This window comes from Bubalus bubalis, chromosome 8 (genome assembly GCF_019923935.1).
Source record: "Bubalus bubalis isolate 160015118507 breed Murrah chromosome 8, NDDB_SH_1, whole genome shotgun sequence".
Taxonomy (NCBI): Eukaryota; Metazoa; Chordata; class Mammalia; order Artiodactyla; family Bovidae; genus Bubalus; species Bubalus bubalis.
In genome coordinates, this window is record NC_059164.1 from 2,969,675 (window position 1) to 2,987,862 (window position 18,188).

Genomic DNA, 18,188 nt, shown 5'->3' on the forward strand with positions numbered 1-18,188 from the left:
ATGGACGCTGAAGCTGAAGCTCCAGTACTTTGGGCACCTAATGCAAAGAGCTGACATTCAAAAAGACCCTGATGATGGGAAAGTAGGAGGAGAAGATGACAGAAGATGAGATAGTTGGATGGTGTCACCAACTCAAGGGACATGAGTAAGCTCCAGGAGATGGTGACGGAGAGGGAAGCCTGGCTTGCTGCAGTCCATGGTGTCACAAAGAGTCGGACATGACTGAATGATTGAAAAACAACAGCCTCCCAGAAATGGCTTACCATAGCTGCAGCTGAAAGCAGAACTGGAATAAGAAACCAAACACATATAAGTCAACCCACACCTTATAGGACTCATGTCTGTTTTTACTCTTTATGCTCATGATACTGCTTTCTATTTGAAATGGTGATTCACTGATTTCTTTTTAAATGTTGGGAGTTTTAATGAGATTATCTAGTTTCTATTACTGAAAAGAGCCCCAAGCTATAATGAGGTCTATCATCTCACTCCTTAAAATTCATTCAGCATTTCAACTGGTCTAGATTTTTAGTGGGGTGAAACTGGTGCTCCTTTGTAAATAATAAAATCTTTTGTTGCCTTGCTTTCATCAAACCATGATTGAAAAGGATTATCTTCATAATGATCAACAGGCTTGGAATCACAGGAAATGTCCAAGTAAATGCCCTGGGTTCTGAGCATGCTTCTCTCAGATCATTAAATAAAAAAAGAAGCTTGATTCTTGGAAGAAAAGCTATGACAAATCTAAACAGTTTATTAAAAAGCAGAGATATCATTATGCCAACAAAGATCCATATGTTAAAAGCCATGGTTTTTCAAGTAGTAATCTATGCATGTAAGAGTTGGACAATAAAAAAAGGCTGAGTGCCGAAAAATTGATGCTTTTGAATTGTGGTGCTGCGGAAGATTCTCGAGAGTCCCTTGCACTGCCAGGAGTTCAAACCAGTCAATCCTAAAGGAAATCAATCCTTAATATTATTTGGAAGGACTGATGCTGAAGTTGAAGTTCCAATACTTTGGTGACCTGATGTGAGGAGCTGAATCATTGGGAAAAAAAAAAGGCCTGATGCTGAAAAGATTGAGTGCAAGAGGAGAAGAGAGGGTCAGAGAATGAGATGGTTGGATAACATCACTGATTTATTGGATGTGAGTTTGAGCAAAGTTCAGGAGATAATTAAGGACAGGGGAGCCTGTAGTGCTGGAGTCCATGGAGTGGCAAAGAGTCAGACATGACTTAATGATTGAACAACAGTATACACAGTCTGGAGTTGAGCAAGTAAAATGGCTTCCAAATCCACTGAATGATTTATTTTTTAAAAAAGCATTAGTCCACTCTGTCTTCCTCTTCCAATTCAAACACTACAAGAAGTATTAAGGAGATCCTACATGGTTCAATCATATTTTCAAATTTCTTCTCACATACTGTATTTCATTATGTGTGTATGAGTGTGTGTGTTTCTGTGTATAACACATCTGATAATGTACAGCATTCAAGGGATAAGTGAAGTCTGTTCAACATTTAGGGATATGAGGATACAATTTGTATTTGATAGCTCCTCTAACCACAGGTAGGTGTCTAGAAAGTTCTTATAAGTGCATAAATAATCTGCAAAAATAGTATTTTCCTTTTTGGAAGTCTTCACACTAGAAGTATAAGTGAATCCATAATAAATAAAGACCATGTAAGTGTGCATAGGAGATTGCTGCTGCTACTGCTGCTAAGTCGCTTCAGTCGTGTCTGACTCTGTTCGACCCCATAGACAGCAGCCCACCCAGGCTTCCCCATCCCTGGGATTCTCCTGGCAAGAACACTGGAGTGGGTTGCCATTTCCTTCTCCAGCATAGGAGATTAGGGGGGTAAATATCATAGGATGAGCCATTTGGCTAGATTGAGCAAATTTGGTATTGTAGGCAAGAAGTGTATGAAATCTTAGATTACAAGAGGAAGACAATTAATTGAGTATAAGGATCCTCTTCTATAGTGTTTTTGAAAACCCGTGAATATAGTGGAATTTATTCAAAAATTACCTAAAGGAAATGAAACTATATTACTGAATGTGAAGGCAGCAATAGGGTTTTCTTCTATGGGCTGGTTGGCTGTCGTTTACCTTCTAACACCTCTTTGTGCTCAGCTCTCACTTTCTACAGCTTTTTTCTGACATTACAGTCAGAGTACTCTTGAAAAACATAGACACAGCTATGTATAACTTTTCAGCCTAAAGTTTCAGTGTCTTCTCATTGCTCCTGGAATAAATTCAGACCACTTGGCAAGGGAGATGAAACCTTGACCTCTAGACCTACTCTACACTTTACACTACTATTTCACTGTGATTGTAAAGAGATTATCTTATCATTTTCTTTTCCCATAGATCAAAACCTTTAGCTATTCTCTGTTTTTGTTTAGAACATTCTTTGTGGAGTTTACTTCAATTTCTGTTATCTGGAAATGGCTTTACTTCAACTTACCTCAGTTTTCACAATGATTTGTGTTATGCTGAGTTAAATTTTTGTTTGTTTGTTTGTTTGTTTTGCTTTGAAATTTGCTAGGCCTTTTGAAATTACACTGGATGTCTTTCATAAGTTCTGGGAAACTCTCAGCCATTTTTGCTTCAAATATAATTTTGCCCTATTTTATCTCTTCTCTTTATAGGATTCAAATCAAGGATATGTTGATTGTCTTACTGTTTTCTCTGTGTTTCTTACCATTTCTTCTATGTTTTCCGTATCTGTGTCTGTTCAAGCTATGTTCTGCCCAATATCTTTTGACATATACCCTAATTTATTAATTCTATCTTCAGATGTCTTTAAATTTCCCATTAAACCTCTCTATCCAGTATTACAATTTATTAAGAATATAACTAGTGTTATTTAGTTTCCTTAAATTCTATACTTTTTTCCATTTACCCATCTATCAACTGTCCTATTTCATTTTTAATTAATTTCCATGCTGAGATCACCTGTTGCATTAATTTGTTTGAACACTGTAAAACATTTGATAAAACCAATATGTAAACTTTTGGTGGATCTATATTAACCATTGATTTTTAGATTTCTGCTTCTTTTTCATCCATTTATGGATATCATTTTGCTGTGTCCTTAGTTATCTTTCCCTATTGATGGTTCATTTTCCTTGATAAATGATGTATTTGGAAGGATTCACTGAAGAATTGATGCTTTTGAACTGTGGTGCTGGAGAAGACTCTTGAGAGTTCCTTGGACAGCAAGGAGATTAAACTAGTTAACCCTGAATATTCATTGGAAAGACTGATGCTGAATCTGAAGCTCCAATATTTTGGCCACCTGATGCAATGAGCCAACTCATAGAAAAAACCTTGATGCTGGGAAAGATTGAAAGTAGGAGGAAGAGGGGGAAACAGAGAATATGATTGGATAGCATCAACTCAATGGACATGAGTTTGAGCAAACCCTGGGAGATGGTGAAGGATGGAGAAGCCTGGAATACTGCAGTCCATGGAGTCACAAAGAGTCAGACACAACTGAGAGACTGAACAACCCTCCACATTAGAGTAGAAACATTGACTTCTTCACATCTATATGCCTGTAGAAAATCCAAGTTGGGATTTGCTCAACATAAATTCCATGATTGAGATTCTCTCCCCAACCCATCCATGTGAAAGTGAAAGTAAAATGTTTAAGTTTAGGAAAAAAAGATGTACAAATCTCTTATATCTGCTTTCACTCCATTTGTTCTGCTTACTGACAAGGTAGCCCTTTCTGTATACATAGCCTTTTGTCAGGAGGTGGGGAAGTTATAGCTGGTTTAGAAATATTCTCCTTGACATAATATTATTTTATATATATATATATATATATATATATATATATATATATAATCTCATTATATATATATATAATCTCCAGGAATCTATAGTTGTCAGGCACTGACTCTAAGATTCTCCGTCATGGCAAGCTCTGATATTGACTGCTTCCTCCTTTGTCTCATGCTGCAAATGACCTCAGAGCAAACACAGCTCCCACCCAAAGCCCATTCTAGAGTTTTCCCTGTTTTCAGGTGTCGTGTGTGTGTGTGTGTGTGCGCACAAACACACTTGTAATGTATTGTTTCCATCACATTTCCTTGTTCTTTTTTTAAATTAATTTATTTATTTTAAATGGAGGCTAATTACTTTACAATACTGTACTGTTTTTTGCCATACATTGACATGAATCAGCCATGGGTGTCCCCCATCCTGAAGCCCCCTCCATCCTCCCTCCCCATCCCATCCCTCAGGGTCATCCCAGTGCACTGGCCTTGAGTGCCCTGTCTCATGCATCGAACCTGGACTGGCTATCTATTTCACATATGGTAATATACATGTTTCAATTGCTATTCTCTCAAATCATCCTACCCTCACCTTCTCCCAGAGTCCAAAAGTCTGTTCTTTACGTCTGTGTCTCTTTTACTGTCTTGCATATAGGGTCATAATTACCATCTTTCTACATTCCATATATATACATTAATATACTGTATTGGTGTTTTTCTTTCTGACTTAATTCACTCTGTATAATAGGCTACAGTTTCATCCAACTCATTAGAACTGATTCAAATGCATTCTTTTTAATAGCTGAATAATATTCCATTGTGTATATATACTACACTTTTCTTATCCCTTTGTCTGCCAATGGACATCTTGGTTGCTTCCATGTCCTAGCTATTGTAAACAGTGCTGTGAGGAACATTGGGGTACATGTGTCTCTTTCAATTCTGGTTTCCTTGGTGTGTATGCCCAGCAGTGGGACTGCTGGGTCGTATGGCAGTTCTATTTTCAGATTTTTAAGGAATCTCCATACTATTCTCCATAGTGGCTGTACTAGTTTGCATTCAAACCAACAGTGTAAAAGGGTTCCCTTTTTCCCACACCCTCTACAGCATTTATTTTTTGTAGACATTTTGATAGCAGCCATTCTGTCCAGCGTGAGATGGTAACTCATTGTGGTTTTGATTTGCATTTCTCTGGTAATGAGTGATGTTGAGCATCCTTTCATGTGTTTGTTAGCCATCCGTATGTCTTCTTTGGAGAAATGTCTGTTTAATTCTTTGGCCTATTTTTTGATTCAGCAGTTTACTTTCCTGGAATTGAGCTGCATGAACTGCTTGTATATTTTTGAGATTAATTCTTTGTCAGTTGCTTCATTTGCTATTACTTTCTCCCATTCTGAAGGCTGTCTTTTCACCTTGCTTATAGTTCCCTTCATTGTGCAAAAGCTTTTTAAGTTTAATTAGGTCCCATTTGTTCATTTTTGCTTTCATTTCCATTACTCTGGGAGGTGGGTCATGGAGGATCCTGCTGTGATTTATGTCAAAGAGTGTTTTGCCTGTTTTCCTCTAGGAGTTTTATAATTTCTGGTCTTATGTTTAGATCTTTAATCCATTTTGAGTTTATTTTTGTGTATGGTGTTAGAAAGTGTTCTAGTTTCATTCTTTTACAAGTGGTTGACCAGTTTTCCCAGCACCACTTGTTAAAGAGATTGTCTTTTCTCCATTGGATATTTTTGCCTACTTTGTCAAAGATAAGGTTTCCATAGGTGTGTGGATTTATCTCTGGGCTTTCTATTTTGTTCCACTGATCTGTGTTTCTGTCTTTGTGCCAGTGCCGTACTGTCTTGATGACTATAGATTTGTAGGATGGTCTGAAGTCAGGCAGGTTTATTCCTCTAGTTTCATTTTTCTTTCCCAGGATTGATTTGGGTATTCGACATTTTTGTATTTCCATACAAATTGTGAAATTATTTGTTCAAGTTCTCTGAAAGTAGCTTGATACGGATTGCATTGAATCTATAGATTGCTTTGGGTGGTGTTCTCATTTTCATTATATTGATTCTTCTGATTCATGAATATGGTATATTTCTCCATCTATTTGTGTCATCTTTGATTTCTTTCATCAGTGTTTTGTAGTTTTATATAAATAAATCTTTTGTTTCTTTAGGTAGATTTACTCCTAAGTATTTTATTATTTTCATTGCAATGGTGAATGGAATTGTTTCCTTAATTTCTCTTTCTGTTTTCTCATTGTTAGTGTATAAGAATGCAAGGGATTTTTATATGTTAATTTTATATCCTGCGACTTTACTATATTCATTGATTAGCTCTAGTAATTTTCTGGTGGTGTCTTTAGAGTTTTCTATGTAGAGGATCATGTCATCTGTAAACAGAAAGAGTTTTATTTCTTCTTTTCCAATCTGGATTTCATTTCTTTTTCATCTCTGATTGCTGTGTCTAAATTTTCCAAAACTATGTAGTGGTAGTGGTGAGAGTGGGCACCCTTGTCTTGTCCCTGACTTTAGGGGAAATGATTTCACCTAAAAGAATAAGGGGATATATCCACCAATGAGGATAATGTTTGTTGTGGGTTTATCATATATGGCTTTTATTATGTTGAGGTATGTTCCTTCTATTTCTGCTTTCTGGAGGGTTTTTATCATAAATGGATGCTGAATTTTGTAAAAGGCTTTCTTTGTATCTATTGGGATAATCATATGGTTTTTTCCTTTCAATTTGTTAATGTGGTGTATCACATTGTTTTATGAATATTTAAGAATCCTTGAATCCCTGGGATAAAGCCTGCTTGGTCATGATGTATAATCTTTCTAATATGTTGTTGGATTCTGTTTGCTAGAATTTTGTTGAGGATTTTTGCATCTATGTCCATCAGTGATATTGGCCTGTAGTTTTCTTTTTTTGTGGCATCTTTGTCTGGTTTAGGTATTAGTGTGACGATGGCCTCATAGAATAAGTTTGGCAGTTTACTTTCCTCTACAGTCTTCTGGAAGAGTTTGAATAGGATAAGTTTTAACTCTTTAAATTTTTGGTAGAACTCACCTGTGAAGCCATCTGGTCCTGGAAGATTTTTTATTACAGTTTTGATTTCCATGCTTGTGATGGATCTGTTAAGATTTTATATTTCTTCCTGGCTCAATTTTGGAAAGTTATACTTTTCTAAGAATTGCCCATTTCTTCCAAGTTGTCCATTTTATTGTCGCACAGCTGCTGATAGTAGTCTCTTATGATCCTTTGTATTTCTGTGTTATCTGTTGTGATTTCACCATTTTCATTTCTAATTTTATTGATTTGATTCTGCTCCCTTTTTTCCTTGATGTGTCTGGCTAATGGTTTGTCTATTTTATTTATCCTCTCAATGAACCAGCTTTTAGTTTTGTTGACTTTTGCTATAGTCTCCTTTGTTTCTTTTTCAATTATTTCTACCCTAATTTTATGATTTCTTTCCTTCTACTAAACCTGAGGTTCTTCATTTCTTCTTTTTCTAGTTACTTTAGGTGTAAAGTTAGGTTATTTATTTTATTTTTATTTTGTTTCTTGAGGTAAGCATGTATTGCTATGAACCTTCCCCTTAGCACTGCTTTTACTGAATCCCTTAGGTTTTTGGTTGTCATGTTTTTATTTTCATTCATTTCTATGCATATTTGATTTCTTGTGTGATTTGCTGGTTATTCAGAAGCATGTTGTTTAGGCTTCATATGTTTGTATTTTTAATAGCTTTTTTTTTTTTTCCTGTAGTTGACATCTAATCTTACTGCATTGTGATCAGAAAAGATGCTTGAAATGATTTTAATTTTTTTGACTTTACCAAGGGTAGATTTATGACCCAGGATGTGATCTATCCTGGAGAGTGTTCCATGTGCACTTGAGAAATAGGTGAATTTCATTGTTTTGTGGTGCAATGTCCAAGAGATATCAATTAGGTCTAACTGGTCCATTGTATCATTTAAAGTTGTTTTTGCTTGCTAATTTTCTGTTAAGTAATCTATCCATATGTGTGAGTTGTGTTACTGTGTTACTGTTAATTTCCCCTTTCATACTTGTTAGCATTTGCCTTACATATTGTGGTGTTCCTATGTTGGGTGCATATATATTTATAATTATTATATCCTTTTCTTGGATTGATCCATTGATCATTATGGTGTGTCCTTCTTTGTCTCTTTTCACACTTTTATTTCAAAGTTGATTTTATCTGATATGAGTATTGCTACTCTTGCTTTCTTTTGGTCACCATTTGCACAAAATATCTTTTTCCAGCCCTTCATTTTCAGTCTGTATGTGTACCTTGTTTTGAGGTGGGTCTCTTGTAGACAGCATATATAGGGGGTCTTATTTTTGTATCCATTCAGCCAGTCTTTGTCTTTTGGTTGGGGCATTCAACCCATTTACATTTAAGGTAATTATTGATAAAAATGATCCCATTGTCATTTACTTTGTTGTTTTGGGTTTGAGTTTATAAACCTTTTCTGTATTTCCTGTCTAGAGAAGTTCCTTTAGCATTTGTTGAAGAGGTAGTTTGGTGGTGCTGAATTCCCTCAGCTTTTGCTTGTCTGTAAAGCTTTTTATTTCTCCTTCATATTTGAATGAGATCCTTGCTGGTTGTAGATTTTTCTGTTTCATCACTTTAATTATGTCCTGCCATTCCCTTCTGGCCTCAAGAGTTTATATTGAAAGATCAGTTGTTATCCTTATGGAAATCCCCTTGTGCGTTGTTTGTTATTTGTGTTATTGTTTTCCCTTGCTGCTTTTAATATTTGTTCTTTGTGTTTGATCTTCGTTAATTTGATTAATATGTGCCTTGGGGTGTTTTGCCTTGGGTTTTTCCTGTTTGGGGTTCTCTGGGTTTCTTGGATTTGGATGGCTAATTCCTTCCCCATTTTAGGGAAATTTTCAACTATTATCTCCTCAAGTATTTTCTTATGGCCTTTCTTTTTATTTTCTTCTTCTGGGACTCCTATGATTCGAATGTTGGGGCATTTAACATTTTCCCAGAGGTCTCTGAGGTTTTCCTCATTTCCTTTAATTAATTTTTTTCTCTGCCTCATTTTTCTTTCCAACATTGTATCTTCCACCTCACTTATCCTATCCTCTGCTTCAGATATGCTACTGTTGGTTCCCTCAAGAGTGCTTTTATGCTCAGTTATTGCATTATTCATTATTGACTATTTTTTAATTCATATTCATTATTGCTTTTTTAATTTCTTCTATGTGTTTGTTAAATATTTCTTGCATATTCTCAATTCTTTTCTCTATTCTATTTATCTGTAACTCCAGTTTGCTTTCAAGACTTTTGATCATCTTTAGTATCATTATTCTGAATTCTTTTTCAGGTAGACTCCCTATCTCCTCTTTTGTTTGGTTTGGTGGGCATTTATCATGTTCCTTTACTTGTTGAATATTTCTTTGCCTTTTCTTTTTGTTTAGATTTTTGAGTTTTGGTTGGCCTTTCTGTAAGCTGGAAATTTTTGGTTCCTTTTTATTGTGGAGGTTGCTCCCTGTGGGTGGGGTTGGACAAGTGGCTTGTCAAGGTTTCCTGGTTAGGGAAGCTTGAGTCTGTGTTCTGGTGGGTACAGCTGGATCTCTTCTCTCTGGAGTGCAATTAAGTGTAGATTAGTGAGTTTTGGGGTGTCTATGAGTTTGGTGTGATTTGGGGCAGCCTATATTTTAATGCTCAGGGTTGTGTTCCTGCATTGCTTGAGAATTAGCATGGCATGTCTTGCTCTGGAACTTGCTGGCTCTTGGGTGGAGCTTCGTTTCAGTTGTAGGTATGGAAGCTTTTGGATGAGCTCTTGTCAATTAATGTTCCCTGGAGTCAGGAGTTTTCTGGTGTTCTCAAGTTTTGGATTTAAGCCTCCTGCCTCTGGCTTTCAGTCTTATTCTTACAGTAGCTTCAAGATTTTTCCAACCATACTGCATTGAATATAAAACATCTAGGTTCATATTGAAAAGATTCTCTTCACTGAGGGACACCCAGAGAGGTTCACAGAGTTACATGGAGAAGAGAAGAGGGAGGCGTGAGATAGAGGTGACCAGGAGGAGAAGAGGGGGAATCAAAATGGGAGAGACCAATCTAGTCAGTAATCATCTCCCTACATGTTCTCCACAGCCTGGAACACCCAGAGAGTTTCACAGAGTTAAGTCGAGAAGAGAAAGAGGAGTGAAGAGATAAAGGTGACCTGGGGGAGAAAAAGGAGGGTCAAAAGGGGAGAGGGAAATTAAGCTGGTAATCACACCCCTAAGTAAAAATGGGTACTGAAGATTAGATTCTTAAAGGTACAAAATTGATAACAAATACCAAAAAGCAAAGATTAAAAATATAGAGTAGAGGTTAGAGTCTCAAAAATACCATATTAAAAATACAAAACAAAATCAGTCACAAAAATGATATATATATATATGAAATTTGCATTAAAAACAGGATCTTTGTTTGCAAGGTAGGTTATAAAAATGAAAATCAAAGGAGTAATAAAGAACTTAAAATTAAAAATAAATAAAAAATGATAATAATAAAAATATACCTAGGAATTTCTCTGGAGTTGTTTAGGGCTGTGTGGGGTCAGTTCAGTTTCATATAGCTCCTTGTTCCAGCTTATACTTCTCCAGGTATAGGCCCCATCTAATGCTTAGTCAATGTTTACTACAGTGTTTTAATCTGTTGCACTTGTCACTTCCAGAGAGGTTCCATCTTCTTTGTTTATTTTGGCTTCCTCTGTTTGCGAGCCTCTTCAGTGTCTAATTTCTGCCCTGACAAAAAGGAGTGAAGGTGGTCACTTATTTAGGCTTGCTTGTTCAGCTGTGTTGTGGGGAGGGAGGAACACTGCAAACAAATATCACTGGTGTGTGTGGGGAGTGTTCACAGTGTATGGACCACACTGGGTTTGCCCCAACTCACAGTGGCATGTGCTTTCCCAGTCTACAGGTTGCTCTGCAAGGATGCAGTCCAAAGCATGCCCTGCATTTCATGCAATTCCCAGGTCTAAGCTGCTCAGGTTCAGGTTCTTGGGTACTCCACAAAGGCACAGACTTGGTTGGGCATGCCTTTTGTGACCTTCCCAGGTCTGAGAAGCTCAGGCGACCAGGTGCTTGGTGAGCACACTGTCCCAGGTGTTCTGTGCATCTTAATCAACTCCCTGGTCCCAGACGCTTGGTTTCCTGGGTGTGCTGTGAGAACGCCATTTCAGGTGTGTTGTGTGTCTCCTCTGGGGAGCTGATCTCTGGCTGCGACCCTCCTGGCGATGTCAACTGTCCAGGATCCCAGGAAGTCTTGGTTAGCAACTGGGCGCCTGCTCAGTTTGGTGGAGGATGCCACTTCTGGGGTCGAGGTTGCCCCTTGACTTCTGGCTCTGGCTCTCACCTGCCTCCCTCTCTGCCTCCAGCAGAGGGAAGGGCTGGTCTGCAGCAGGCTAGCTCTCCTCTGGTATTCTCTCAGTCCTTTGTTCTATGAGCAGGCCAGGCTGTGCCTTAGGTTAGAGCTTTTTGTGTGAAAGTTCTCTCTTTTTTTTTTTCTCTCTCCCACAGTTTTGGTTGCTATCTCACATTAGCTCCCTCAAATTGTCCTTAGGGCATTCAGGCCTGGTCCTTACCCTAAGCATGCAACCCAAGCCTCCCTGTCCAGCCCCCAGTTGCTGGTGATGGATGTGAGCATCTGGGCCACTTCTTGGCTAGCAGTTGCAGTTAGGCCTGTATTCTGTGTTTTTTTTTTTTTTTTCTTTTCTCCTGGTTATGTTGCCCCCTGAGATTCAAAAATTCCCCACAGATCCGCTGGTGAGAGGGTTTGCTTCTGTTTGGAAACTTCTCCTCTTTCACGATTTCCTCCTCAGGACGGCTCTCTGTCCTAACTCTTTTGTCTCTCTTTTTGTCTTTTATATTTTGCCCTACCTCCTTTAGAAGTGGATGGGCTGCCTTTCTGGGTGCCTGATGTCCTCTGCCAGCTTTCAGAAGCTGTTTTGTGGAAATTGCTCAGCATTCAAATGCTCTTTTGATGAATTTGTGGGGAAAAAGTGGTCTCCCCTTCCTATTCCTCCACCATCTTAGAACCACCTTTTCATTGTTCTTGATTGAATATTTGGTCTGGAGGTCAGAATTTATTCTATTTTTGGCCATGAATTACACATTTGTTCAACTAATTATTTTTTAAAAATCTTTATGGAATTCTTATGGATGGTCAGATAAGACATCTTAAAGGCGTACGTAGGATGCTTTGATAATCTCATGTCCCTTCTTACACTGTACTGTGAATTTGCCAACAATAACACTTTGAGTCCCTGAATAGAACTACATGTTCTCCCATCTGGGCCCTGGTAAAGGTTTTTTTTTTTCTTGATTTGCCACATGGGGCCACTTTAATTTCCCTGAAGATGAAACAGGCATTCATACTTTTGTGCCTTTGTTTCTTTTATCTGCCTAGTTGCCTCTCCATCCTATAGTAAAATAACCATTTTATTCATTTCACTTTACTTTGTAATTATTCTGTGAAATTCTACATTTTAAAATTATCTTGTATACAGAGCTATAAGCTGGAAAATTTGTGACATATGTATGTATGTATATATATATATTTAGAATGATTGTTATTTGTTTGTTATCTTCTCACAAGGACAGAGTTACATCAATGAGCTAAATTTTATTCATGTAATGTTTAATCATATACAAATTTCCTTAATGTGTGATAGAAGCATGACAGACTGTCAAAAAAGTTTTTCAATTTCTTATGTTACTATTGTAATTTCACAAACAGATATTGAGTACCCAGTACATGCAGGTACCATTTGAGGAGCTTGGAAACATTCATGAACAAAATAAAAATCTCCCTCTAACCATGAAACTGCTATTCTAATGGGATGTGATACTGAGCAATACCCAATAAATATAAAGATGCATCAGTTCTAGAGAATGAGAAAAATGATTATTTCTATGGCAAAAAGAAACAAAGGTTGGAGAAAGTGGTCGTGTCTTGTTGTGAAGCAGTCGTTTGAGCACAGCTGCAAAGACTGCAAGGTAGTCAGTACTGCCTATGCTCATATGAGGCTCAGAGTTGGAGACAGTCAGACAAAGACCCCAATGTGAAGATGGCTAGATATTCCAGAAGATAAGCATGTCTTATGTGATGGAAGGGTGGAAGAGGGGATGGTTTGTTTCAAAGAAGCCTGAGCAGGATTCTGTGGGACAAATAGGTCATCATGAGTGCTTCAACTTTCACTCAAAAGACATAAGGAGCCACAGCAGGGTTTGATAGCAGTGACATCTGATTTACTTTGTCAAAGGATTACTCTAGTGACTATGAGAGAAGAGGAGAAAAGTGACTGGTTGAGAAGAAAGCACAGTTATCCAGGTCAGACAACATTTTGCAAAAATTAACAGTTAAATATATTAAAACAAACAAACAAACAAACAAACAAAAAGATTTTTGCAGGCAGATAAGCTCAGAAGACTATAAAATATATATAAATTTTGCCTGTACATTCTCTCACTTCATTTTATTCCAAGGCAGGAGCACAGATCAAAAGAGAGAAGACAAGAGACATAGGGGCAGAAAATAATAAGACAAATTACATTCCATGCTTTACTGCACTTACCCTGTGGAAACCTAGTATAAAATTCATTTAAGACAGCCTTTGAAAGAGTGACAGATTACAAGTGCAAGTATTGAAGATGAAAATGCCTATAATCATGTTTCTTGGCGGTTTCCAGGATTTCTGATCACCTGTTGTTTCCCTTATTTTCTAAGCAGGTGGAGATCAGTTCCTTCAAATGTGGTGCTGCTGACAGCATGTCTATGATCAGTCAAGGAGACTGAGATGCAGTGAGATGTTTCTGAAATCACCTCCTAGAAACTCACAGTATAATGACCATTGCAGCTCTCTGCAGAAGTGGGCACTGTGATCCTGGATCTGTGTTGTTAGTCACAGGGTATTTCTTCTCAGTCCAAGTCACATGGTTCATATTTAAATGCAGCTGATTGCCCAGCCCGGAGTATGTACTGCTCTAACTAGGAACAGATTGCCACTCAATATACTATATTGATTTCACTCTGTATAGCCATCAGGAACAAATAGATCAATGTTTATTGCCATATTTATAGCTGTTAGAGGAGAATGTGAGAGTCCTCCGGCCCCTATGCTCCACCCCCCAACTACAGAATTTCACAACATAGATTTGCATTCTTGTCTTGCTTTTGTCGGCTTGTAAATGAATTAGAATTGGAAAGAGCCATTGTAGGGGTCACTAGCTTATGAAGTTCTATTTTTTTTTTAATAACAACTTTATTGGAAGATAACTGATTCACAGGGAATCTCTGAATTTGGACATATGCAACACCATCAATACCATCACCACTATCAAGGTAACAGACCTACTGAACACCTCCCAGAATATCTTTGAGTTCCTTTTTTGGTGGTGAGAACACTTAACCTGGGATCTACTCTCAGCACATTTTGAAACGAGCAGTCCTGTGTTGTTAAGGTCAGCACTGTTGTAGAGCAGACTCCAGAACAGGCTTTCCTCACTGCAGTTCTTCCCAGATCTCTACCTCCACTGCCCTCAGCCTTCAACCTCTGCTCAGGCTGGTTACATGACTAAGGTTGAGTTCCCCTCAATAGGCAGTGCTCTATCTTTAGATGGTTCCAGCACTTGGACAAATTTCTGTATTTGCCCTAATTCTAGCTCCAGGGGCCACATGGAATAATTAAAACACTTCATCCCCCCAAAAGCTCATATGTCTGAAGACAATAGTTCTGTTTTCCTCCACATAAAGGCCTGTCATTCAGATGGAAGACCTGCTGGAGAAAACCCTCAGACCTGGTCTTTCTTCATGGACATCCTCAGGTTCTGTAATGCCCCTCTCACCACCAGGAGTGAGACTGAGATAGACAGTCCCACTGTCTTCAAACCTCTGCCGGATGGAGTTCAGTTCCATGGCTTCCAGGCCCTGCTCCCTCTCCATGGGGCCCAGCTAACACCAGGGTCCATCAGGTGGTATTGAGCCCAGGCAGGGATCATTGGTCAATCTCTGCTCAGTGTGGCTCATGTGTCAGGCCTCTCTGGTTGGATAGACCCCTTTGTAGAGCCCACAAGAAGCAGTCCTATTCATAGCACAACAATGAAAATCCTCTACTTTATGAGCACTTTTCAGGATCCTATTCCACCTTATATCTACTATAAGAATAAGGAAGCAGAGCCACGTTAGTGAATTGACATGTACATAAACTGATTAACCTCATTAGGCATAATTTCTAAGGTTGTGTTCTTATTCTACTCACATGCCTACCGCACCTACACTGTCCTCACACTCTTTGTGAAACCTTTTTTATTTATTAAATATCAACTACTTCCTCATTTATTCAATCCTCTTTTTCTTTTGTGGGGGTGGGGAGAATGCCAAAGGGCATGCAGGATATTAGTCCCCCTTGTTGTTGTTTAGTCACTAAGGTGTTTCCGAATCTTTAGTGACCCCATGGACTGTAGCCTGTCATGGTCCTTTGTCCCTGGGATTTTTTAGGCAAGAATACTGAAGTGAGTTGCTATTTCCTCCTCGAAGGGATCTTCTGAACTCAGGGATCAAAGCCACAACGCCTGCGTGTCTCCTACATTTTGCAGGCGGATTCTTTACCATTGAGTCATGAGGGCCATCCCTGACCAGGGATCAAACTCTGGTCCCCTACAGTTGAATCATTGAATCTTAACCACAGGACCCCCAAGGAATTCCCCTGCATCCCCTTTAATACAGGGGCAGATAACTATAAGCATCTTTGACAGGAAAAAGCTCTTTGCAAGAGGCCCCTTTGTCCTGTCACTAACCTTAAACCAGTCACCCTCATGCTGTCCTCACCCTCAGCCTAAACACACGTTTCAGATCTTTTGGGCACACAACACCTTGCCTAACTTGTTGGTTCTTTCCATAGATCAAAGAAGTAGAAATGAATAAGTAACTAACAGATAACCAGATCTCTTCCCTATCTTTCCCTTTAGCAATCTGACAGACGTTGTGGACAAGACAGCATCTAAAGACAATCACAAACAGCTGATGAGCCTGAACAGGAGCCTGCACACAGGGGAATGGCAACAACTCTGACCCTCTCTCTCAATGATTAGCTAAGATTGCTTCCTTTTTTCCCTTTAAAAACTCATGACCCAGCAAAACCTTCAGAAATGGTCTGGGGGGATGCTGAGTCCACCATCGCCCCTGATTGTCAGCATTCTGATTCAAAGCAATTTTCCTTTCTACCAACATTTGTCTTTTGCTCGAGTATTGATTTTTGAGTGGCGGGGAGCTGGACCTGATTTTATAACAATACTTTGTATAGCAGCATTTTTTTATATTTTGGGGCAAGCAATTGTGTTTATTCTGATGGAAAAAAATGTATGCTCATTGTTATACATGTGGGAAAAGCAGAAAAGTCTATCTTACTGGGGAGAAAAGAGACCTTTCTCATAAGCATTTCTACCTCCACTTCCTGCCTCTCTCTGTCCTCTCCATCACAACCACCTTCAAAGCAGCTGCCTACACATATCCATCCTATTAAGTCACATTTCCACCACTTTTTGTTTTTCAGTTGCTAAGTTATGTCTGACTCTTTGCAACCCCATGGACTGCAGCACTCCAGGTTTCCCTGTCCTTCAATATCTGCCAGAGTTTGCAGAGGTTCATGACCATCACTTCCATGCTGAAAACTCAGTCACAATCTTCTCCTTTTTTGAGACATAATTGACATAAAGCATTATATTTGTTTCAGAGGTAAAACATAATAATTTAATATTTATGTATATTGCTGAATGGTAACCACAATGTTTAGTTAACATTCCTTGCTATACAGAGTTACAAGTTTTGTTTTGTTTTGTTTTGTTTTTTCCAAGCATAGTACTGCTAAAATTTGTAGTTTCTCTTCTCAGGACACTTGACCTTCTAAACTGTTAAGGCCCTTACATTTTTTTAAAAACACGGTTTATTTTGACACTGCCTTTCTTTTGGTTCTTTTCATCCTCTAGTTTAACTCTTCTCAAATGTAAAAAAGGAAAAAAAAAAATAAAATCTGTCCCTTGTTCTCCTTAGTATCTTTAGAAACTGTCCTGGACTCTCTGGCCTTGTAATAGTTGCAACTTCCACCAGATATTCTTAGAATCATCCTCAGCTTCCACCAGAATTCTAGAAAAACACTCTTCAACAGTGTGTCGAAACCACACATGTTAAACTTTCCCCTAAGCCTTCAGCCCCTCTTACTTAGTGGTCCAGGCCCCTCTCATTCAACTTTTTTTCCTCTCTGCTACAAAGGGCCTTGGTATGTGGCCTCTGCTCCCCACCCCCACCACACACCCCTGTATTCTTTTCCCTCCCCACTATATCTTCTAGCTCTAGTTTTGCTTTAGATCTCAGTTTCTTTAATTCTTAAATCCTGTTCTATGCTACTTGATGGGACAGGCCCCCTCATAATAGAGTATTTAGAAATATTGAAGTCCTTGTAGACATTGCAATTATTTGGTGTGTAAGCTTTGAGTGTGGTTTTCTAGTAAGACTTCTATTTGGAAATAATTTCAAATTTACAGAAATGTTTGCAAAAGAAGAGACAATATAAAAATCATCCATATGGCCTTTACCAAATACACTTACTTTTACCATCTTACCTCATTCATATATATATATATATATATATATATACACACACACATACATACACATGTGGGGCTTCCCTGCTAGCTCAGCTGGTAAAGAAATCCATCTGCAATGCTGGAGACCCTGGTTCAATTCTTGGCTCAGGAAAATCCCCTGGAGAAGGGATAGGCTACCCATTTTAGTATTTGGGGGCTTCCCTGGTGGCACAGATGGTAAATAATCCACTTGCAATGTGGGAGACCTGGGTCTGAGCCCTCGTTGGGAAAATTCCCCTGGAGGAGGGCATGGAAACCCACTCAAGCATTCCTGCCTGGAGAATCCCATGGACAGAAAAGCCTGGTGTTCTAAAGTCCATGGGTTCACAAAGAGTTGAACATGACTGAGTGACTAAGTACAGCACAACACATACATACATGTATATATGCAGTTATTTACCTATATAATTTATATATTGTATATGTGTTTATATTATATGATTTATGCACTGTTGAGAGTAAGTTGTTTATATTATGGTATCATGGATCTCTCTCTACAAACTCCAGAGTGCATTTAGGAACAGAATATTATCTTATATAACCACAGAACAGTTATCAATGTCAGTAAATTTAACACTGATACAATACAATTACCTAATCTAATCAGTATTGTCAGTTGTGCCTTTAAAATTTCTTTTTCTTCCAGTACAAGGTAAGTCTATGACCAGGTATTGCATTTAGTTGTCATGTCTTTTTAGTGTTGTTTAATTTGAAAGATTTCCTCTGCCATTACTCTTTTTTCTATTTC